The sequence below is a fragment of the Motacilla alba genome, chromosome 20 (assembly GCF_015832195.1).
Source record: "Motacilla alba alba isolate MOTALB_02 chromosome 20, Motacilla_alba_V1.0_pri, whole genome shotgun sequence".
Lineage (NCBI taxonomy): Eukaryota > Metazoa > Chordata > Aves > Passeriformes > Motacillidae > Motacilla > Motacilla alba.
Window position 1 is genome coordinate 368,036 of NC_052035.1, and position 22,577 is coordinate 390,612.

General features: G+C 46.0%; 1 protein-coding gene across 2 annotated transcripts in view; it reads left to right on the forward strand.

Annotated features, from left to right (window-relative positions):
* Positions 1 to 22,577, forward strand: part of LOC119710120 (rho GTPase-activating protein 39-like) — a 59,741-nt gene that overhangs the window by 7,292 nt on the left and 29,872 nt on the right. The window lies entirely within an intron of this gene.

A 22,577-nucleotide genomic window follows, 5' to 3' on the forward strand; every position in this document is an offset into this window, starting at 1 on the left:
TGTGCCCTGTTCTGGTTTAGCCTCTTTTTAGCTGCTTAAATAAGGCCATGAATAAATATCCTCTCTGTAGCTAACTTTGACTGCAGGACAAGCCCATACCCCTCAGCAGGTCATCCCACTCTTGTCTGCTGAATGAACCTTTTCTTGGATGGGCTGGATTGTGGTAGTTCTCTTGGGAGTAAATAAACTGGGATTGCAAAAGTCTCTGTTAGCTCTGCAGAATCAGTGGAAATAAGTGCAGGTGGGAGAAGTTATCAGCAAGCCTGACCTCTGCCATATGCTTGCTGCTGTTGTCACCACTCCTCTAAGCATGCTGCTGAGCTGGTAAGCTTACCAGGGAAGTTTCCTTGGAGTGAAATGATTTAGGGGTGGCTGGCTTTAAGCGAAGCCAGAAGTTTGTTTTCCTCCAGTAGCTCTTCTGGCAAAAGCAGAAGAGGGGCTGTAGAGGACAAGGTGGTTGTCCTGTCTACCATCACTGCCAAAACCTTTTTAAGGTGCTTCCATCAGCAGGCCCAGCATGGCCCAGAGCTAGCTCCTAAGGGGCAGTCAAACCTTCCAGTGTTTGCCTATGCAGATAAAGCTTGGTCTTTGGGATACACCTTCAGATGGATCAGAGTCTTTTGATCGAAACTAATCAGAAGTCTGAAGAGAAAAACCTCCTTCTTGTAGTCTCCTTTTCCAATGTTTCTAGTCCTGCTGTACTCCCCAAATGTCTTTCAGTGGATGATGCAATTAGGAGGAGATGCTTCCAAGCTTTCAGCAAATAGATAGGTCAGAAATTGAAATGTTCCATTTAGGCTACATCAGTCCTTCCCAAGTGGAGTGCAATTATTTGTGCCTTGTGACATATATGCTTGTGTTTCTATAAAAAGTCCCCCAGGCAGATTCAAATAGTTCAGGAAGTGCCTCTTATCTGTAATAAAAAGAAATTCCAGAATGCTCTGGGATTTGGTTTTAGCTAGATTCATAGGAAGTTCCTGAGTTCTGCTGTCATTGTTACATATTTAATGTTAATTCCTGCCTTTGCCAAGGAAGGCTGTTCCCATGTAGGAAAGACAGCTTTAATGAAAACATAATTTCTTGTGCTTTTTAGTAGCTCAGTCATGAGTATCCATTGAAGCAAGCTGTCTGTTTGATGGGTTTTATGCTTTTCATGAGGAAGAGTAATCTGCTTTGGATAGTATCTTAAAGCAGTCAGTTCTTGGAGTGGCAGGAAAGTATTAACTAAAGCAGCAGCTGTGAGGTCCGTCTGGCTCATACATCTGGAAGAGGCACTGTAGGTCAAGATAAAATTATTTTGTGCTTGGTCTTTGTCTCATGGGATAACGGAAATACCATTATTTGGCATATATTCTCTCATCCTAATTACTGTTCCGTGAGTTTGACCTTACTGCTGTAAGGATTAAGTGTTTTATATTTCCAGTTGAGTGTAGCCCAGTAAATTCCAGTGTAGCTGGTGTCAGCTATCTTCCCAAGCTTTTTTTCTTTGTGCATTGTCAGCTGCCATTTTTCGATTATGCAACTCACACAGCCAAGAGATATTTGGAAAACTTAAAATGAGAGTACTGGAGATCCAGATTGTTTGCTTGCAGTGAAGCATGGGAGAGGGAAAGGACTCTGTGATTACCAGATGAGTGCTGGCATGGCAAGGAGACATGGCCTCCCCCTGTTACATGCTTCAGGCAAAAAGAAGGGGCTTGAGGTAGACAATATCAGCTTTAGAAAATTATTCCTGAAAAAAATACACTGATAAAGTGCTGGAGATGCTGAGTTTATTTTTTAAGAGGCTCTTTTGTTTCTTTGTGCTTTAGGTCTTGTATGAAATTCCAGCAAGGACTCTATGCTGCAGAGTGCTAGAACTTCTGGAAAAAAAAGGTCTTATTCAAATTATTTGCTGACATCTTCATCAACCACCAGAGGCAAATAGAAGTCTGATTCTCTAAGGAGGATGTATTTTCTTACCCCTCTTGTATTCTGCTTCTTGTATTCTGTGCCCCGCTCCCTGAACCAAGCTCTTGCTGTGCTTTGCCTTCCTCAGTGGCAAGTGTTTCAACACAGATGAAGTGAAGATGAAGAGGGAGCACCCTGTGCTCCCCAGATTTGCTGTGTCTCAACTTGAAGCAGAGCAGTCCTGGGCCTCTCTGAACCAACCTTTTTCTTACCTGCAGGGTTTATGATCTACCAAAACCAAACAAGCCAAGCAGGAAGGGTCCCCCACACAAACCTGTGCCGGGTTCACTTGTGTGTGTAACTTTGCAGCTGTGGGACACTGCCATAAAGCACTGCTGTGACAGATGGGGCTGTTTCCTACCTGGGCAAACAAGGTTGTGCTTTTTGCCTGGAAACCTTTTACTGAGGCAGAAAAGACTCAATGTAGTGGGATTTTGTGCCATCATGAACTTGTGGCCCAGGGCCAGGTGCACTGTAGCAGAGATAGCTTCTTTGTTCTGTAGGTCTGGTATTTTCTGTTTGCTTTTGCTTGTGTCATTCATCTGGGAAAAAATAAACAAAGAGGCTTACTCTCTCCATCACTAGTGATACCAAGAAAATCCCTGCACAATGCTGCCTGATGAGCTGAGACTGAGCTCAGCAAATCCCCTTTAACCACATGGAGTTCAGCTGTCTTGGGTTTTTCTGACTCTGAGGCAGTGCAATATGTTGTGTACAAGCAGCCAGGGCTCAGGTTAGAAGGATGAATTGGTGTAAAATATTTTCAGTCTCAAAGGAAAGTCAGAGAAAAACTTACAGGAGCTTTCTAGCTGAATAATTAAATGCAGGCCCAGGGAATGCAGTGCATGAGCTATGCTGTGTAGTCTTGCTTGGAAAAGTTCTTCTGCACTGGCTGGAGTGGCTGACTCACATACTGTTAGAACTCCAACCTGCCTGCTGGTCCTGGCCACCTCACCTGCTCCAGTACCTGCTTCTCACCCCCCTGCTCACCTGCTGGCGCAGTTGTACCCCGCCACATAGTCTTATCTGCTCTGGGCTGGTCCCTGTACGCTGTTGGTGCCATGTGGGAAATATCAAGTGCAGGGCTGTTTCCAGACGTGGAGTAAACTGCGGGCGATCACATTGTAATCTGGGCACCGACTCATCCATATAGGTGTTTAAATAGTAACCCAAGGATCAGCTGTTAGTTTCAACATGGTCAGTTTGCTGTAAAAAGTGATAAATGCCATATTTGGTCGTCTTCTGGTCCTGTACCCATTTCTTCCTTGAGTACATTGTAGTTCTTTGATAGTCCTTTGATATCTGCAGCTATCCAGCTGTGCATCAACCACATCGTTTAGCTCTTCTTGGCTCCCTAGATCCAGTAGTTATGCTTGGGATCTTTTTTATTAGACCTTCCAAGTATTGCTCTAAGCTAGGGTGGGAGGAGAAGCTCCAACTATTTTATGTATTGTTGATCATCACAATCAACATGAAGTGAAGCAAAGAGAGATGGTAAAATGGCTGTGAGCTGAGGTGCAGAGCCTGGAGTGGAGCCAGCATGAGGAGCATTTAATATAGTCCTGAGGACAGATGCTTATCGTGTCATAATGTGGAGGCATATTATCTTAGCAATTTATGCCCGTGTAGTGCAATGAATAGTCTGGGTGGGATATGGCTGAGTTGTATTTAATCAGCCTGGTAAAAGGAGTGTGAAGGAAGTAGCATTGGGGCTTAGAGGGCAACTTTGTTCTTGAGTTGATGCTACCCTTGGGCTCCCATCTGCAATCCTGAGTTAGAGTACAAATGGCCTGCAATTTGCAGTTTTGGCTTGGAAACTCCTTAGGGAGCTTGCCCCTGAAGTAATCTACTCTAATTTTCATTAAATTAATTTTAAAATCTCTGAAAATAATGGTGAAAAGCAAATATGCTCCTCTTTGTACAGAGGGCTTAGAAGCTGCTGAGGAAATGCCAGGTGGTGGTATGACAATCCAGCCTAAATTCACTAAAGCTGTAGTTTAAAATTAGTCTAAAACAACAAAACAACAGGTTTAAGATTCTGGAGACTTCCAAAATAGAAGTGTCTTTTGGGACAGCAATAAGGAGAAAAAAAAAAAGACAGTGATGATCTTGAGGTGAAGCTGTGCACTGCCACCTTACCTGTTTGTTTTTTTTGTTGTGGGTTTTTTGGTTCTTGGTGTTTTTTGTTTTGTTTTTGGTTTTTTTGTTTTGTTTTTGTTTGTTTGTTTGTTTGTTTTTTCATGTTGTTGTTGTTGTTTGTTTGTGGGGTTTTTTGTTTGTTTGTTGTGTTTTGGGGTTTTTTTTCCCCTGGTTCTGAGTCCTGTTACCAGAGTGGTTGAGTTAACTAAAGCAAGAGAAAACATCATGGCACAATGCCACACTAAAATCAGAGTGGGTGATTCAGTGATGTGTTTTCCATGACCCCCTTCCACTCCTTCCCCATCCCCCGCACTCATCACATGAGGCCTGTAGAGCTCCTCAAATCCTCCACAGGGATAACTCAGCCTGCTAATGGCAGATGGTTATCATCCTGTTCGCTCTCCTGGTCTGTTGAGCCAGCTTTCAATGTAATGCTGTTGAAGTGACTTTGGCCTTGAATTCTAAACGCTGCTACAAGAGGAAGGCAGACAGAGAGATACTGTGGGCAGAACTTCCTTTAGTGGTGACACTTTTTTGGGTTGATCTTGTTCTTGAAACCGGGAAGGCTGTATGAGTTTAGCAGTGAGGGCATGTCAGTGATTTCAGCCTTTCTGGCTCCCCACAACTCTTCCCTAGGAAGGTTGCCTCTTGATGTCGAATGATGCCTCCTCGTCAGCCATCCAGTGCTCTAATAGCTGAACACTTTTATGCTTAAACTTTATTTGGTCTTGGAGGGATGAAATCACTCACTATTTTCTCTTTAGAAAGATGAAATCACTCACTGTTTTCTCTTTAAGCAAAGCTGCTGCTGAGCTGTGAGAGCTGTCTGTACATGGAGAAAAGCTTTTTGGGTACCTGGTGTTTGGTGAAGTTGCAATTGCTGTGGGGCTACAGGGAAGTTTCACCTTGGGCTATTTTGTCAGTCCCACTCTCCCTGGAGCAGGAAGCAAAGACTTCAGATGGGAAAGAATGAACAGTATGATGATCACCAAATGGTTTAGTGAAAGTACCCAGAGTTCAGCTGGAAATGCAGAAATTAATATCTTCTAGTGGTTGTTGTGCTCTGGCCTGGATGGCTCGGGTGGTGAGCTGAGCTTCAGAGATGTTGATTTTGAGCCGCTGTGGAGGCTCATTGGGGAGAAGCAAAGTTTTCTATTTTAGGATGTCTCCTATACAAGGTACATCCTGTACTCTGGATGAGAAATAAAATAGCCACTGCAGCTGGCCCAGACAGCTCTGTTACCCTGGTCTTGCCAGGGCACGTGGCACCAGCTGCAAAGTGGAGTTGGGCCTCCAGGACCTGCACGTGGTGGGCCCTTGGTGCAGGCAGAGGAGGGCATGCAGTTAATTCCTGTTTCTTTGCTTAAGCCTCTGCTGTTTGCAATGGTAGTTATTTCTTCAAGCAAGAGTGGGTGGTCGGAGAACAAATTTGTTATGGAACTGCCAGCAGTGCAGCTTTCTTGCCCTTCAAATTCCAGCTGGACCTGGCTTAAACCCAGAGGTTTTATGGACTGCAGAGATTTGAGGGACTTTAGATGAATTAACAGTATTCACCAGAAATTACCATTTTGGGTCTGTTTCTTATGATAGGAATCTGTACTGCTTTGCCTGTAGATCTATAGCTGTAAACCCTCCTGAATATTGTGGCTGTTTGCCCTGGGAAAGGCAAATGTGAACTGTGGCATGAAGAGCTTTAACAGTGAGATGTGTCTGTGCTAGAGCTTGGACTGCTCCGTTGGCCCTCTGGGAAGTATGGGTTTTCATTAGGACAAGGCAGTATGTGGGCCCATGGACAGAAATCAATATTGGGGTGGCTGACTGTGAAAGCTGGGTGCTGCTACATGGGATAGTCAGCCAGCCCATTCTTGGGTGCACCTCTGTTGTAGTAGAGCTCTCTGTGCTGCTCAAGATGCAGGATAGTACTGGGCTTCATCTTTCAACTTCACACCTTGCTAAGCTGTGAGAGGAGATGAGAAAAGGAATGAGCAGCTGAGAGATATAATCCTCACTTTTACTGTGCTTCAGGCAATAATTGATCCATGATGCTTTTATTTTTAGATTAAAACCTGTTACTGACTAAACTTGTTTTGCAGTTTGTTAGCCATTGGGCCTAGCTTTTTGTCTCTTGTACGTCTCCTGCCAAGGTCTTACTGGCTTCAACCTTGGCTACAGCTCTGCACTCAGTAGTGCTGAAAATAAACAAGGGAGGGGGTCCAAGCTGTGGCAGTTCCTTGGAAGGGAAATGCTGTTGCAGGGCGCTGCTCTCCTGGAATCTTTTCTGCCCTTTGATGTCATCCTGTATTCCCCCTGGGAAGGAGAAGCCTTGACCTCTCTACCTCTCACCTGGTGGGTGCCTCAGGAGGTGCTTTGTTTGTGTAACATGTTTCCAGCTGGAAAAACATCTAGTTTTGGGCATTTGGAAACTGTGAATATGCAGTTACCTGTAAAAACTCAGTACATATGTGCTGAATAGTCATAATAATGCAAAGCCTGGGATTATGATGGGATCTTTATGACTGGTAGCATAAAAATAAAATAAATGAGACTTGTCTGCCTCACCCCAGAGCTGGTGTTTACTCCTGAGTCTGCTAAAAAGGGGCTGTCTGCTGTCTTGTAAGAAACCTGAGATCTGTTCCTTGGCTAAAGAGGAGCTGATTGGAACAGAGGTGGCATAGAAAATATTTAGTGGTTATATTACCAGCTCAGAAGGAATGGGACCTCCACCAAGAACAGATCAGACTTTTTTGTTTGGCCTTTTAAAGAAAGACACAAAAAAAGGGAAATGTGCAGGGGAAAGAAGGACAGTGGAGTGAGAAGCAGGCTTACCAAAAAGGGGAAGTTGTATCCAAGCAAGAAGTCCAAAAAACCTATCTATTTCAGCAGATTACATGTAAAATCAAAATAAGGTGGGTAAGATTAAGACTTTTGAGGAGTGAATTTGCCAAATATGATTAACTTTGAAATGCATTGAAGCCTTTTGGAAACTGGTAGCAGAAGAGATCAAAGTGTGAGAGGCACAGAAGATAAAGCTATCACAAAAATATCTAAACCATTTTTGGCCATCTTGACTCCTGTGGAGGAGCTTTGCAAACTTCAAGCTTGCTACATAAGAACTGTCCGAGAAGTTGTCTCGCATTGAACATCAGTAGAAATAGCTTTAGAGCAAAAGAGGAACTGATAAGAAACTAAGGAAGAGATAACATTTACTCAAGAGTGCCAAAGGCTCTTAAATCTGAAATTGCTGAGATAGTTTCATGTGTATCTTGCTGCTAAAGTGCCCTTGGTATCGCATAAATTGGTGGTGGTGAATGCAATAGCATTTTTAAAGGTTGAGAGTCTTGAGGAAATTGGAGAAGTGGCTCAGTATTTGTCCAGATGCACTGCTGGGGAAGGGCTGTGAAGAGTATTCAGGGTTCCATGGACTGTTGGGTCTGACCCCTATGCCTAGGTCTCTGCAATGAAGAGCAAGTTTGCTGAAGGCATGGCCAAGCACAGCTGCTTGGACCAGTGTTGGAAGGGCTGTTGTAGAGGCAAGCCCTGCCTCTGCCTCACAGAGGTGCTGGAGATGATGAGCATGCTGGGAGCAGGATCACTAGGCTTCATTTGTCTGTGTTTTCAGACAGCCTTTGGTAAGTTTCTCTGCCAAAGGCTTTGAAGAAGAGTTGCCATGGGCATGGGGAAAGGGTCTTGTTATGGACAAAGAGCTGGTGAAAGCAGAGACTGCAAAGGATAGGGCTTATTGGTAATTTTTCAGCCTGAGGAAGTCAGCAGCAAGGCCCGAGAAACTGATGCTGGGAGTGTTTTGCACCTTATGGGTAACCTCAGGTATAGAGGGGTGCAGTGACATTCCCAGGTTTGCAGAGGATCCTCAGTTTCTTCAGTGGGTTGAATAGCTCACTGAATATGAGGAAATCCATAAGAACCTCACAGAACTGAGGAAGTGGACTGATACGTGGCAGATAAGCTTCAGTGTAGGAAAACATGGTGAACAGGGAAAAATTACCTGTACTGGACCTGTTTGATATCAGCCTGGAACTAGTGGTTATAGCTTTAGAAGGAGCTTGGAGTCATTGACAGTTCTCTGAAATCATCAGTTCTGTCTATGATGTTTGCCAAAGAAACCAATCAATTTTGGTCACAATCAGCAAGGGAGTTAATACCAAAGCAGAGGGCATCAATTTGACCCTCTTTAACAGTTTGTTCATGTCTTGGAGACTGCATGCTGTTCTGATTTCTGCATTGTGAGAAGGACAGTGGTGTTAGAGAGACTGCAGTGAAGATAATTAAAATTGCTAAAGGACAGAGCAGCTGCCTTATGAGGAGAGAGCACAAAATTTTTTGATTCCTTGGTTTGGAAAAGTCTTGCATAGCAAGATCAAGGTATGCAAAGTCATGAAGGTAAGAGAATCAGAGAATGGTTTGGGTTGGAAGGGATGTTAAAGATTACCAACTTTCAACTCCCTGCTTGTGTATAGGGAGATCTTTCACTAAGCCGGGTTGCTCAGAGCTCCATTCAGCCTGGCCTTCAACAACTCAGGGAATGGGCATCTATGATTTTTCTGGACAAACCCATTCCAGTGCCTCACCACCTTCACAGCAAAGAAGTATCTATTCTAAACCTACTCTCAGTTTGAATCCATTCCTCTTTGTCCTGTCACTACATGCTCTTGTAAAAAGTCCCTGTCCATCTTTCTTGTAAGCCCCCCTTAGGAACTGGAAGGCTGCAATTATGTCGCCCCTAAGCCTCCTATTCTCCAGGCTGAACAAACCCAATTCTCTCAGCCTTTCCTCCCAAGAGAGGTGCTCCATCCTCCTGATCAACCTGGTGGCCTCCTCTGGACTGGCTCCACCAGGTTTGTGTCTGTCTGGCATTGCGGACTCCAGAGCTGGATGCAGCACTGCAGGTGGGGCCTCGCCTGAGGGGACTAGAGGGGCAGAATCCCCTCCCTTGACCTGCTGCCCACACTTCTTTTGATGCAGCCCAGGACATGGTTGGTTTCTGGGTGCCAGCACACACGGCCGGGCATGTGCAGCCTCTCATCCACCAGCACCCCCAAATCCTTCTCATCAGGGCTGCTCTCGATCTGTTCCTGCCCCAGTCTGGATCAATACTGGGACTGATACCCAGCCCAGACGCGGCACCAGCATCTGGCCTTGTTAAACCTCAGGAGATTCCCGTGGGCCACTTCTCAGGCTTGTCCAGGTCCCTCTGCATGGCCCTGTCCTTCAGGTGTGTCATCCGCAAACCTGCTGAGGGTACGCTTGTTCCCTTCATGTACTAATGAAGATATTAAACAACACTGGTCCCAATACGAACCCCTGAGGGACCCCACTTGTCACTAATGTCCATTGGGACTCTGAGCCATTGACCACTACTCTCTGGATGTGACTGTCCAACCACTTTCTTATCCATCTAACAGTCCACTCATCAAATTCATCTCTCTCCAATTTAGAGAGAAGGATGTTGTGGGGATCTGTGTCAAAGGCTTTACAGAAGTCCATATAAATGACATCTCTGTCCCCTCCCTTGTCTACTGAGCTGTGCCATTGTGCAAGGCCACTGGGTTGGTCAGGGAGGACTTGCCCTTGGTGAAGCCATGCTGGCTGTCCTGAATCACCTCCATGTCCTTAGTAGAGCTTCCAGGAGAGTCTGTTTTATCACCTTCCCAGGCACAGGGATGAGGCTGACAGGCTGGTAGTTTCCAGCGTCCTCCTTTCTACCCTTTTAAAAGTTGGGTACAGTGTTTCCCCTTTCTATGGATAAGCTGAACTTTTTCTACCAAGTCTTGTGGCCCTAGAACTATGGGCACTTGGTGAAACCTAAAGGAGATTGTGTGAAATAAATGGCCTTCCTCCTATCTGCTATAAACCAGTCTGTAATGATTTTCTGATTTCAGTGTTCTTGGGGGTCACAGATGCAAAAGGCATCATCAGGTTGAAAAAGCATTTGGGTAAACTTATAGACAGTTAGTCTGAAATGGTTACTAGGAAGAACAGTCAGCCATCTGCCTTTAACATCTCTGATACATGTGTGGGTTCTTCAGCAATGAGGGAGAAGATGGAGAAAGTTCATGACCAGGCTTACATGTTTTGCTTAACAAACTTCTTGGAGTGTCTCACCTGTAGGCAGAATGGAAGGGGCACTCGGTTTTACCAAAGGTGCATGTCTTACACTTCAAAGTTACCAGAAACCAGTATTAAGTGGGAACATAAATGAGTGTGACATATTGGGGAAGAGCCAATATGCCTTTTGCAGACATGGGGCTTCATGACTCCACTGGTACTTGGAAGGTGTTTCCAAGTACATGGCAGGGGTGATCAAGTGGAGTGGTCTAGTGGACCTCACTGGAATGTTTCAGCACAGGGTATCAAGGAAAAGTCCATCATGGGTGGATAAATCATTAAAAGATTGGGCTGCAAAGATAAGTCTGAGTAGATGGTCAGACTTTACAGAGGAGGGAAGTCCTAGGGGAGCCAGGCTGGGATCTCTGCTGCTCACAGTGTTTGTACCTGATCTAGAAATGAGGACAAAAGTAGTGGCTGGGAAAGAGCAAACGAGGGGAGAAATGCATCCTGAGCACTGCAGTTCAGGAATGAGTTGAGGGTTGCAGATGGTTCTGGAAAGTATCGGCACGCTGTGTGTGCTCGGTGCTTGGCAGTGCTGCAGAAGGGAAGAGGAGGCTGGGAACTGCAAAGAGGAAAGCAAAAGACAGAATAGCACAGCATTGTGATCTGCTGTCACGTTGGATATTGAATGTCAGGTCATCCCATCTTGGAAGAGGCCTTGCTATAAGTGTCTCTTCAGTTATTTGCTCTTTTTTTTTTTTTTTTTTTTTTATCTGTAGCAAATACTATGTATTGGGTACATAGTGTTTGGCAGATGAAGACTGTCTAGATGGATATGAAATAAAAAGTGAAGTTGAATGTGGTCCAGTTTCTGCCCCAATCCATCAACCATGCCATTGCAGAAGGACAGAGAGTGGTGCCTGCTTTAATGTCTTCCTGAATTTGTCTCTCTTTTGCTATCTTCCTTGCCACTGTTGAAAGTGAAAAGCTCAGTTTTGGACTGAACACAAGCTAATAAATGTGTGGGTTTTAGTGGGAGAAAACAAAAGGAACTTGTTTTGGGCACCAAATCAAGAAGTGTATTGTTCTCACCCCACTGTTCACTGTTACCATGTATAGCAATTTCTGCCATGGCAACACATATTTTCATTAACCAGCCAAGATCTTCCAGGGTTGCAGCATAACTTCTGATATTTGCTTATTGTGATGCTATTAATAACTGTGCTTCTCCCTGTCATAGCCAGGAAGCTGCTTCTTCCTCATAGACCAAGTGCAAGGAATAAGCTCATTTTAAATCAATTGTGGGGAGAAGTGACACTGCGGATTTCCTGGGTTTTTTTTTTGTTCTGGAGATCCTGTCTAGTGCTGCCAGTTCTGCAGCCACCCACTGCGCTGTCTCTTTTGTGCCATTTATAAGAAAGTCATGTCTCAATTTTCTTTTTAATTCAGTTTCTTTTTTTTCTCTTTTTCCTTTCTGCGCCTTCCTTTAAACCAGGACAAACAGATGATACATATTTACTCCTCCAGCTATGCAAAGTAGCTAAAGTGTTTATCTCAGACTGACTTGGTGAAGCAGAGAACCTGGCGCAAATCAGACATGATCTGGGCCAGGCTCTGATCTACATGATTTCTTTACTTATCTCCTGGTTATTCAAACAAGATAAACTCTGAGTATTTAAAATTGCAGCTCAACTGTTCTTGGCACTAATTGAAGTTAGTGTTGTTTAAAACCCCTGAGTGCCTTAGTATGCCTGCATGAATCTGCTTTGAGTTGCAACTATGTCAAAAATACCATCACCATTGTTGTTTTTTGGAACCTTTTAAAGAGCTGTGGAAAAGGTGAAACCTGGGCTTTTTGCTTAAGGAGGTGGTCCCACAGATGCCTGAGCATCTGTGAAGAAGTGCAATGGGTTCAAACCAGGGTCATCAGTCTGTCTCCAGCTCTGATTCTGACCTGCTGGATTGATAGCCTACTGTCATTAACTGAGAGAAAAAGATATAGTGAAAACAGGGAATTCTTTATTCTACCGACCTCCTTGGAGAGGCTGAAGAAATGAGCATATGCCCTGCAAAAGGTTTGTCCAAAGCAAGGAGTAATTGTGATGTCCACAGTGAATGACTGCATTGTTCTTTTATTGCTGCTCTCCCCATTTCTTGGGAGGGTCTGTTCAAGGTAGTACCTCCAGAGGTGTTGCCAAGGGCTGAGTCTTCCTTGGGAGGCATCATATGCCATGCAGGACTGCCTTCTTCTGCAGCCCAGCTGGTTTTTCCTGAGCATCTCCAAGAAACAACTGAGACCCTTTTTGAGAGCCTATGGTGACTGGTGCCGTTATTTGCCACAAGTTGCCTTCTTGTGGACTTTTGGGAATCATAGAATATGCTGAGTTGGATGGGACCCATCGGGATCATGATCACTGAGTCTGCAACCTCCTGGCCCTGTATAGGACACCCCAGTTATCCCACCCTGTGCCTGAGAGTGTTGTCCAAATGCTTCTTGAGCTCAGACAGGCTTGGTGCTGTGACCGGTACCTTGGGGAGCCTGTTCAAGTGCTCAGCCACCTATTGTGTGAAAAACTCTTTCCTGATATCCAGCCTAAACCTCCTCCAACTTCATAGTGTTTCCTCGAGTCCTGTCACTGGTCACCAAAGAGAAGAGATTAGTACCGGCCCCTCTGCTTCCTCTCATAAGAATATTGAAGACCACAATGAGGTCTTCCCTGGTTAATCCCGCCTTTGTTTCTATGACATGGTGAGAGCAAAGACAAATTTGGGGCTTTAACTAATTGTGTTTTATTCTGTGAAGTCTTACATCTGTGAGATTGAAGGGATGTTCAGTTTTAAAAAAGCTGTGACTGTATTGTAAGGCAAGGTCAAACACCTCCATCTTTGTTTCTCATTCAGTCAAGCCAGAGCTTGTTAATGACAAAGCACTGGAACTACAGATAACTAGTATTTTGCTTTACTTGGAGTCAAGGTGTTACTGTAGTCACTGCTGGTCTGGCAGATGCAAGTATGTAGCAGACAAAGCAGAGGCTGAAACACAGCTCATGGGATGTGACTCCTACTTACACTGTAATCTTGTAGAGACAATCAGGAAAAGAATGTCGGTTTGGGGCAACAGTTAAGCATGCCTTTCCTTTTGGAAGAAGCTTTTTCATGGTTTATTACATCAGAATAAAAAATAAGATAAAATAGTCAAACATGGGCTGTGTTTTTCATACCAAACTAAGAATTCACTTAGGGATAGGTGAGCTTTCCAGAGCTAGAACTGTGCACAGAACAGGGACGCATGTGCTTCCCTGTGGGGCAAGCATGGAGGAGAGGAGGCTCTGGGGCTGCAGGAGGGACTGATGCTGTGGGTCCAGTGCATTGGCTTTGCAACATCCTGACTCTGTTGTGTCTGATGTGCTTGTTGTTCAGCAATTCCTGTAGGCAAAACAAATGGAAGGACCTCTTTTCCATGATAGATTCATTTTTCTTGCTTATTGTTTTATAAAGAGCTTATGAACTTTGTGCCTGAGGTTTTCAGCTATTTACTTACTATCTCTCCTTCTTTGCCAGAAGAAATTGGTGTGCTTTGGGCTGAAGAAAATGATGACACTGAAGTGGCTCCTCTGCACAGAGTCCTGTTGGGATGAGCTTCCTGAAGGCATCTCACGGGATGGGAGAGATTTGTTTGTTTGCAGACAGTTATTCCTTTGACTTGCTACCAAATTCTGCTCTTTCCTTTGACTTGCAATCAAATTCCTCTGCTAGCCTGGTGTTGTAGTGGTTAACTTGAGTCACACATAGCAAGCTTGGACAGCTAATACTTTCAAGAGCTTCACTGCATCTGTTCGCTCATGATTTTTTTCAACAGAATTGGCAGAGACAGCTGCAGCTGGAGAGATTTGCTGAAGAAGTTATGATGAAACACTTACATTTGTTTTGTACTTTTACCCCACAGTGCTTTGTGGACTCTGCTATCTGAGGAATGACTTGGTCCCTTGCTGTCTATGGCTATGTTGTGCATGGGTTTTCAAGGGACTCTGTTTTTCAGCTCATAAATGACTGGTAGCCTTTTAAATGAACAGAGACAGAGGGCCATTATTTTGCTAATGTCACACTTCTAGGAACTTAGCTGCCTCAGATATGTAGCTTTGCTGAGTGGTGCTTGAAAACATTATGCTCTGTGATCTGGCTGTTTGTAGGGCATCCTCTGTTGGCACCTGGGGTGACACTGTCCAGTTGTGCATGGCCTGGCAGTGCAGCTTCTCTACCCTGTAATTACAGTCTCAGTTTGCTGTTCCTGACCACTGCCAGCTCATGTTCTGCCTTTAGAAAAGCTACAGTTGTCATATTTTTTTTGATGGTCTGGTGGAATTATTTTAGATCAGAGGTGGGTGTCTTGAGAGGTTCTTAAGTCCCCAACCCTGCATGCTCTCACTATGGTGGCCATTTGGTCCTGAGGACCTGGCTGATGGGTTTCCCTTTGCTGGTTCTGGAAGTATCTTTTCTGTTCCTGTCTTCCCCCTCTTCACCCTCTAACACTGTTCAGAAATCTGTGTAAATGTTTTATTGTCCTTACTCAGTGTTCCCTTCTGCAGCAAAAAGCTCTCCCTGTGCATGATGCGAATGAGCCTTGGGAGCTGGCTATTTACTTTGTTCTGTTCTGGCTGCAATGGGCTCTCTTTTCCCTTCAGTGAAGATGGCACAAGAATGGTTGTTCTTTTGCCTTCCTGTATGGGGAAACTGTGCTGCGCTGCAGTGTGTTTATGTCTGTACAGTGCCTGGCGTCGTGTCACTGAGCCCAGGATGATCCATGTACAGAAATGATGAAGATCAGTCACTGCTGGGTACTGCTCCTTCCACAGTGTGCAGGTGGTGGGTTGCTCCCAAGGTAGTGGAACAATTGCTGGGTTTATGTGGTAATGTGGCTTTTCTAAAACAACTTCTGATTGGAGAACCTCCTATTCCTAGACTGCTTTCTTTGGCATCAGCTGAGGCAGCAGTTGCTGTGCTGGGCCCCTGGCTGCACAGGCTTTGTGGCAATGCTGGAAGGAATCCCTGAAATCAGTAGTGGTGACATAGGAGGTGGTGAAGAGTAAATCTCAGTCCTGAAGCAGCTGGACAGCAAGCTAGATAAATCAAGACCTTTGTCAGTAATTATAGGATGACAGGGCAGTGACTGCTGCTGTGTCCTTGAAATAGCACGGATATCATTGGCGTGACATTGCTTGCTTTGGCCCAGGGAGAGCACTTGGTTTATGCTGCTTCTCCAGGGCTCTGGTTGCCCTACCTCATTTTGGCAGGTACAACTTCTTCACTTCATTCCTGCAGTTTAAGAAGAGCATGATGCTCTTCACCAAGGGTGCAGTTTTGTCGGCACTGGGAAATGTCATCCTGCTTCAGGTCCAGTTTACTTCTGTTCAACGTCTGCCAAGATATTGGGGTCTTACAGGTCTGTGTAGCCATGTTCAGCTTTCTAGTCACTGACCAGGGTTTCAATCAGCAGGTAGTGAGTGCTGAGAGATGCCGGGGCCCATTGAGGAGGCGGGAGACTCAGGGGTTCCATCTCCATCCTTTGTTTGTATGCATCCTCCTTAAAAAAAACAAAAACAGCCCAGACCTGATTCTAGAGTTTCATTCATGCTGGGAGGCTCTTAGCTGCTTTGAGTGCCATTGTAGGCAGATCCTGTATGCCTTGGTGCCTGCATACACTCTCAGAAGATGATGAAGTTCAGGTCTGTTTCAGCTGGTATCATGTGTCTTAGATTGGTGTGTCCCAAGAAGATGTGGGAAAAGTAGATCCATTACCTTGGGTACCTGCCTGCAGAGATTTACACTCCTGGAAGAATGTGGCTGGTGCATCTGGTAATGACCTTGCATGAGTCCTGCTGCCCCCATTGGTGGGATCCTGTACAGGTGGGATGACCATGGTGATGCTCATCGAGCCATGCTTGCAGTGTGCCTGCATGAATCCTCCCTGAAACTGGGGGCATCACCATGGGAGCAATGGGAAGGCATCAGGCTACCTCCTTGGGGCTGAGCCCAACATGCTGCCATGGGGGAGCATCAGGGGTGGAAGGTAAGCAGCATGCATCTCATCCGTGGTCATCATTTGTTGCTGTACTGGCAAGTTGTCCTGTAATGCCCTTATCTAGGCAACTGTGAAATATTTCCTCTCTAGGATATTGATAAAATTGAAGTTTTCCCATTTAAATCCTGTCTGTTGGGATCAAAATCTAGTTATGAGCATGTTGAGGTGGGATGCAGTCACTGTCAGATGCCGTGGTGCTAGTATTAGTCCCAGTCCTGGTCCCAGTCCAACGTCAGACCTGACCATGTGTCCTGGGATTGATGCAGCCTAAGGCTGTGCAGATTGGAGGCAAGCACCAAGCTGTGCCATGTCTCAGCTCCCTGCCAGGTGCCTTGTGTCCCCTGGGCAGGGACCGTCCTGCTGGCACTGAGTTTCCCCCCACAGCTGCCTGCCTTCCAGCAGCTGTGGTTTGGATGCAGCAGTGGATGCATGCAGCACATTTTGGAAGGAGAGGGAATGAAGACTGCCAGGTATTTTTTTTCCTTCTGCTACTTGTTCTTAAATGCTCAGCCCCTTAAAAGGAAAAATAACTCTGCTGAAGCTTTCATTGGGCTTAGGAGGTACTACTTCATCTGGGGGAAACCAGAGCTTTGGGGAGGCTGTTTAAATACTGGAGTTTTGGGTTTGTGCTCTGACCTGCAGGATGAAAACTCCAGCCATAATGGCAGAAGAGACCCAAGGTATGCTATCACAGCAGCTTGAGAGCTGAACAGGATGTCAAGGCAGGTCCCATAGCCCAAGGAAGCTAGCTCACTTCTCTGCTGTGGCCTGGGGCTCAAGCTCCACAAATGATTTTGCTCCTCAGCATTGTGAAACTGAGGGGCTGGATGTGACAGATAGGCAGGAGAGGCTGCCTGCCAGATATGTGTCCCTGGCCAGCCTGTGGATCATTTCAAAGAGTAGAGGGAAGCACCTGGAAACTTCTTGATGCTAAATGTTTTTGACATGTATTTTGCCTTCTGCTGAGGCTGCAGTGGCCACAGCTGGTCTCTAGCCGTAACACAGGCCAAGGTGCTCACTCTCAATGACAGTTTGGGGACAGAGAGAAGTGAGAGGCCCTTGGCCTCAGGGGAGCAGCAGGTAGCTCTCTGGTGAAGACCGGTACCTGGTCTGCGTCGCCAAGATCTTTTTAACAGGAGTGGATTTTACTGCTCCTCCTGCCCTCAGGTGCAGTTTCCTTTAGTGTTGGTCTGCTGGTCACCAGGCAGTCCCCTGGTGCCTATGTCTCCAGTACATGACCTCCTTCTGCTCAGAGTGTCCATCCAGCAAATGCTTTGTGTTTTGTCTCAAACCCATGAAAACAGGGATGTTTTCTGTCTTTTGGTCTTCCCTCTGTTGCAGAATTGACCATCCTGTGATGGGGGGCTGAAGGATGGGTGGGGATGAGCAGCAGTTCAAGCCCTTCTGCCCTTCTGTCTTCCCCTCCCCTTGGGATGCTCTCTGTGTGGCTCCAGGGAGTCATTTCAGGACCCAAATCAGTCCAAACCTAGTGGACAACACTTAGCATAGAGTGGATGATGGAGAAACATGAAGTTTGTTGTGGGAGTGTCTGTGCTGCCCTCCCTCCTCCTTGCTGACATACAGAGCTCTAAGATGCCTGTGCATCCATCCCACCCAAGGCTCAGGTACTGGTCTTGGGCTGTTGGGCCTTATGCCTTTGTGACTGTTCTGGACTTTATTTTAAGCTGATTATCATTGTGACATGGCTTGTCATGGTGTCTGTCCTTCCTTATGCCCCTCCTCTCTCCTTCTGCAGAGACCCCAAAACATCTCACTTGTGTCCTAAAAGTCCTTTTTACTTCTTTCTCTCTGAGACAGGATCTTGGGGGAATTTGCTGCTAATTTTTTTTGGTGTTGCCCCTACCTTCTCCCGTGGATTGAGCTACCCCTTTGCTGTCTGTTCTGCTCTGGATTTGGGATGAATCAAAAAGCTAGCAGCAGCAAGATGGAGCCAGCAATGCTAGTACCTGGGCTGGGGGAAAGTTTGGGAAAGCCAAGAAAGAGGCAAGAACTGACAGAGTCCAAGCAACCAGAAAGCCACCAAGTTTCCCATCTGACATCTTTGTCTTTGAAAATAACCACCTAGCATAAAGCTTGGGGCTTTGGGGTTTTTTTTTTTTTTGGTTTTGTTTTTGGTTTGTTGGTTTTTTTTGTTTGTTTGTTTTCTTTTCTTTTCTTTTCTTTTTAATTAAAAACACACAAGTAATGAGATGCTTTTTGTGATAAGACCTTTTCCAGGCTCTCTTGTTCCCCTAACCCACCCAAACTATGGTGTTATTCTCTCTTCTCTATGCAATGTGTTGCCAGGCTGGGCTCTGCTTTCAGAGGCCTGCCCCTGTGCTGCTCTTGCTAGAGTTAAGCATATGTGCTCAGGCTTTGAGCAATCAGCATTTGTTCTGGATTTTTGCAGTGTGGTCTGTCTTTGGCAAAGCAGAGTTTGGTTTGTTTGCATAGTGCTTATTTTCAGGAGCAGGAGAGTTTTATGAGCAGCCTGACATTATAATTATTTTTGTTCCTCTATAATTTTTGTTAGAAGGAGGCATGGGTATTCAAAAGAACTTATAGAGTGTGTGTGTGTATGTGTGTGTATATATGTATATATATAATGTGTGTGTGTGTGTGTGCATGCGTGTAGGAGGGAGATGTTTATTTTGTGTACTTTTTTCATCCTAAGATGTAAATTACAGCTTTTCTGGACTCAGCTGAGAGAAGGCAGTGAATAAAGCCTGAATTGTCTCACTCAGCTGAAGGAGGATTACCATAAGAAGCCGATGCTAGAGGCCTTCTGGCGGCTCTCTGCAGCTTGAGGATAGAGATGAGTTTTACAGCCTTGTCCTGGCCTTGATATACAAATCTGAGTGAATCAGAGCCACCTGGAGGTTGCACTTGGTTTCTCAGCGTCTGTACTAAGTGAATTTTTCTGAGGTGGCTTTGCCTGTTGTGCAGAAGGTGAAGGGGCAAGCATGATTGTCTTAAAAAAAAAAAAAAAGTGTGGTGATGTTTCAGTTTGTGAACACAACCTGTGCTGTTCTTCAGCCAGCCAGAAACCTAGACCCACAGAGGAGCAGCAAAGTCAGCAGCAGTGGAGCCTCTGGGCTGGTACCCAGTCCCCATTGCTGAACTGGCTTTCCATGGTCTGCTTCAGGAACCTCCTTTTAGAGGACTCAAGATGGTGAACATGGCATCATTCTCTGTATGACTGCTTCTGCTCTTTTTCACGGGTCCTTTGTCCTATGCGCCATTAACAGCAAATGAAAGAGGATTTGAACTCATCTCTGTGGGGTGGATAATTTCAGATGCTCATCCCCATCACCCCAGTTGATTGCTACAGTAAGTAGCCCTGCACACACTTCCCTGCCTTCGGCTAGTTTCACACCGTGGCCAGTCTCTGGGAATTATGTTCACTCTATGTGTGATGGCCAAACTGCATTCCTCCTCCTCAAGGAGGACCTGTTAACAAGGCACTTAGTTTTGGCATTGGCTCATCCTCAGCTAGATGATCTCTGATGATGGCAACAACTGGCATCTTTTTCTTGGGACTGGCTTTGAGTATGCTTTAGGCCTCCATTGAGGGCATTAGTCTTGAAAAATCCCCCTTGGTATGGAGCCGTGTTTGGCCAGGGAGGACTTAGTACTGTCCCAACTCTCTGCAGGGCTCATCCCGAAGAAGGGAAGTGGGCAAAGGAGGTGGGATCTTGGCTTAAAGCACAGAAATCCAAAAATTACAGAGCATGGAAGTGAAATGGGACACCAAGTTGCAAGAGGTGTCCTTGTAGCCATGCAGAAGGGTTTGTTGGCAGCCTGGTGTTAAGCTCCCTGAGGCTGTTGATTCCAATAACTATCCTTGGTGCTCTCTTCCCCTTGGTGGATGTTTGCCTCCTCAAGCTGGTGCTGAACAGCTTCCACAAGTGGGGCTGCAGATCACATCAAGCTGATCTTGAGCTGACATCTCCAGCTAAGAAAACATCTCTACTATTCTTACCTTTTTACAGCCTTGGGAAGAAGTTGGTGTTCCAGGACTGTGCTTGGCTGCCTGGGCTGTGTTGTCACTTGGGTGATGGTGGCAGGAAAACCAGCTCTCCTGTGAGGGAGTGGCTGTTTGACTTCTTGGGGTTCCTCAGCTTTTCCTGCAACTGACTGTTCACCTGTACCTGGTCCTTTCCATTTCTGGTCCTGCTCAATTCTCTGTAGTTAAAAATTATTCCTTCCTAGACCTTCTACTAAGCGGTTACAGTCTTTGTGAGAAAGATCTAGTCAGGAGATGCTTGCAGATGCCCCTTCAGGATGAAAGGCCACTTCTTAAAAATTACTGCTATTATTTTTTTATTCCGAGGCTTTGCCAAGCAGGAGTAGCAGCCAGGAGGAACTTGAGCTGGTTTTGAAGAAGCAAAGTTGATACATGTCCATCCCCTGCATCCTTAAGGCTGCAGGACAGAGCACAGCAGCTTGGCTCTTAGCTGTACTGTGTATTACAACACTTAATTAAAAAAAACATCTGCCCATCTGTGAGGCAAAGCCTTCGGATGGGACCAAATCTGTCTGCCTACATGAGATGTGATTATTCACAAAAAACCCTACACTTTCTTCTGCTTTTTCCATGCCTGGTGCACCATCCTGTTCATAACATGGTGCTGCTTGAGGGCTGACCCCTGCAATGGCCTTACCACTCCTCTAAAACATCAGTATGCTCGAGGAATGAACCATCACAGTTGGGGGCCTTTGCCTGCTGGAGTAAGCAGCTGGAGCTGTGTTCTGTTTCCTAGCTATGCGGTCTGGAAAGTGTTACTCAGGACACACTGGAAGCTCCTGGGCTTTCTGACAGTACAGGAGGATGCACCTTGGGCACATGGGTTGCTTTTGGAAGTGAGTGGGGGTTTTGTTGAAATCCTTCCACCTTGCAGGCTCTGGTGACTGTATTAGTTCCCTGAAGCCATTGTGATGCCAGCAGGCTGTCTGTCCTGTGCTCGGGCAGTGGAGGGGTTTGGTCTGGCACTGCAAATGGGGCCTGCAGGCAAGTCCTGTTTGGGGGACACTGAGTCACAGGAGCTGAGATGAAGCGAAACCATTGCCATGATCCTGCTGGTGGGAGCAGGTGCTGCAGTGCTAGTGGGCACGGGCATGCACTCTGTGTCTGCTGCATCCCTCAGCACTTGGAGCTAAAAAGACAGAGAAAAGCATTATTTAAGCCATCCCCAGGAAACTTCTTTAACCTTGTAAAGTGGAATATGAATTAATTTTGGGTTTTGTGTGTTCAAGTTACGGCCTTATCTCTGCAATCCTGGGTTTATCACATCTTTCCCGAACTCCTGATGTTATGTTCGAGGCTTGTGTGGCAACCTGGGGCTGGCCCTGCTCCAGGAATGTACTCCTTGCTTTTCCTCAATTTTGAGGACTGGCCTGCTTTTTATGGGTGCATGCCAGACTGCTCGGCATTGATTGCTGTCAATCAAACTCACAGTTTTCCTAGCAGGGTGGTGCAATGGGCAACTAAAGCCTCACCTAGACTTGCCTGGTGATAGGAGACATGCTGATCTTCCTCAGAAAGCCAGGGCTGGGCACAGGAGCCTGGGGTGCCATTTCAGGCACTTCAAGGCTGCCACCATAACTCCTGACACTTCTGAGGATGTGCAGGCTGGCAGCTGAGGGTGTGAGAGGGATGCAGTGGGATCTCCCTTCTCTGGCTTCTGCTGTGGGAATGGCTTCTGCTGTCATACCCTCACTGGAGAGCAGCTGGTGGTTGTGTCAGAGTGAACCCCTGGGCAGAAACAGATTTCAAGAGGGGCCTTGGACCTGTCCGCTTCATATGGCTTTTTTTAATAGCAAAAGTAGCTTCAGTTAACTAGGCCCTCCTTTCTGCAGCCTCTACCAACATTGGGATGGAGGCCAGGCTTTGGGGTGTGGGAGCAGGAGGGGCTCATGTTGTTTTTCAGCATGCTGAGCATATAACTTGGTTCAGGATCACTTCAGGCAGCATCTCTCCTTTGTGGAGGGAAATCTTGCTGGGTTTGCACTCCCTTCCTCCATTTACCTGGGCTATCCAAAATGGTTTGGGCTACTGCATTGGGGAGGCATTGGCTTTGCTGAGCTCCTCAGGCCAGCTCTTTAGGGTTGGCATGTCGGTGATATTGTTAATATGCCATGTGTGATGGCTGTGCAGCCCAACACCTCTTCATGAAAACCACTGTGCTGATCTGCCTGAAAAGCAGTCCTTCAGCACTGCCTGCTTTGCTCTCACTGACTGGGCCAGTATAGGTGCTGATAAAGGACCCTGGGGCTCAAGGGGTTCTTTAGGGCTGCAAAGGGTTATGCATCAGCAGCAGGGCCTGCCCATTGGGTCACCTTA